The following is a 2320-nucleotide window of genomic DNA, read 5'->3' as shown; positions in this document are numbered from 1 at the left end:
CAGATGCTGGTGTCCCAAGTGGAGTACTTGAGTCCCTCAAGCTTTAGGAGAGACCCTGAAGCTCGCATGGGGTTGCTTGGTCTTCACCACCACTGAAATGGAGAGAGGTGCAAGGCAGTTCATGTCTAGGATGTGGGAGCCTGAAAGGCTTTGCAAAGCCTCGTCAGGGCCCAGCAAATGCTTCTCTGGCCACTAGGGGGAGCCGCTGGTATGAGCATCAGGATGGGCTCACCAAACCAGGAGGGCTGATAGTGGGGGAGGGGCCTAAATGCTGATTGCTAAGGCATAGGTCTAGGATCTTTCTGCCCTTATCCCGAAGCAGAAATGCAGTTTTTCTGTGGGAGGGTTTGTCACTCCCCCAAATTGCCACTTCTTCTACCCCACAGCACACTCCATGTGTGCTCCTTTACCACCCAAGTCCAGCTTTCAAACCTCCTCCCCCCCGGTCTGTATGCCTGACCCACTAGCATGTGTCTTCGTGAAATGCCAGCTGGCAGTGAGTTCCAAAGTTGTGCACCCCTGTTCTACAACCAGTCCTTGGAGGAAGAGGTGTGGTCCCCCTCTATGGGAGCCTCTGCCTGTATCTTGCACCTGCCGGAGAGAAATGGCTGTCCATGAATTTCTCTGCAGGAACTGCTCTCCCTGTCATAATGAGTGGGGGGAGGGACTGCAGCACCATGCAGCTGGCACACCTGAGTGTGAGGCTTTCAGTTGCCATGGAACCAACTATTCCTCTCCAAATGACATGACCTTATCCAATATGGCAGTTCTCCAACCCCGGGATGGGTGCACTCCCAGATCCCTATTTCTTCAACACCCCACTACCCTGTCCTGTAGGATATTTCCCCATGGGCTTCCTTGCCACAATGAATGCAGCTCCCCAACTTCCCTCTTGTGTTTCCCTGCACCCCTCTTGTGTCCAGGGTACAGCTAGGACAACTTGCTTCTCGGAGTCACTGGTGTGAGTCTCTGCAAAATGCCTACAGGCAGGAAGTTCCCAAATTGTTCACCCCTGTTCCACAGAAGACCTCAAGGGGAAGAGGTGTGAGTCCCACTCTCTGAGGAGATCTTATTCTGGGATGCACACCCACCAGAGAGAATTGGCTCTTTGTGAACTTCTTGGCTCAAACTATGCTTGTAGTTGTACCAGTGGGGGAGGGACCACAGCTCCTGGACAGCCTGAGCTCACCATGCTTTCTCAGTTGCAGTGGACAGGGAAGGTGTGGGGTGGGGGGAGTGCCTGGATGGGCAAAAGCTGGCACTCTGGCCTCTTGTGGCACTCTCCGGGGGGTTGTCCCATTTGGCTTGCTAAAACTCCTAAGACTCACTAGTTACCCGACTGTTCCATATTTGACACCGTGCCTGGGCTCAGGGTCAGAATAACCTTAGTATATTTAGTGTCCCACTGTTCACCAAAGGCATTTATGAGGAGGAGGGAATCCTCCCTTACCCTTTCACTGGGCTCAGAGACTCTCTGGGTTTGATACCCACTGATATCTTCTCCTCTTTATCTTCTTCTCAGCTTTGCAATTTTCTCCATGAGGTCCCCAGCCATCTCTGACTTCTCTCTCTGTGGTCCACACCTTAGCTGTGACTCTTTCCCCCCTCCTCTATTCGATATCCTGTCTTCCCATTGGGACAATCTGACAAGCATTGTCTCTAGTGGGTCATCTTACTCAGTAATTGATTTGTGTATGTTAAACTATCCTTGTATCTCTGGGATGAAAGCTACTTGATCATGGCACATTATATTTTTGATGTGATGTTTAATTCTGTTTGCTTATATTTTGTTGAGGATTTTTACATCTATGTTCATAAGAGATATTGATCTGTAGTTTTCTTTTTTTGTTGTGTCCTTTCCTTGCTTTGGTATCAGGGTGATACTGAATTCATAGAATGAGTTCGGGAGGATTCCCTCCTTCTCACTGCTGTGGAATAGTTTCTGTAGGATAGGTATCAGTTCTTTGTAGGTCTGGTAGAATTTGGATGTGAATCTGTGTAGTCCGTGGGTTTTTTTGTTGGGATATTTTTAAATTACGGCTTCAATCTCACTGCTAATTAATGGTCTGTTCAGGATTTCTGTTTCTTCCTGATTTAGCCTTGGGAGGTTGCATTTCCAGGAATTTGTCCATTTCCTCTAGGTTTCCTAGTTTGTTTGTATAGAGGTTTTCATATAGTATTCATGGATGATATTTTGTATTTCTGTTGTATCAGTTGTAATGTCTCCTTTATCATTTCCGATTGAAGTTATTTGAGTCCTTTCTTTTTTATTTCTGTTTAATCTGGCAAGTGGTCTATCAATTTTGTTTATTTTTTCAAA

This window comes from Lemur catta, chromosome 6, assembly GCF_020740605.2.
Source record: "Lemur catta isolate mLemCat1 chromosome 6, mLemCat1.pri, whole genome shotgun sequence".
NCBI lineage: Eukaryota > Metazoa > Chordata > Mammalia > Primates > Lemuridae > Lemur > Lemur catta.
Note: the sequence above shows the minus strand (reverse complement) of the source record.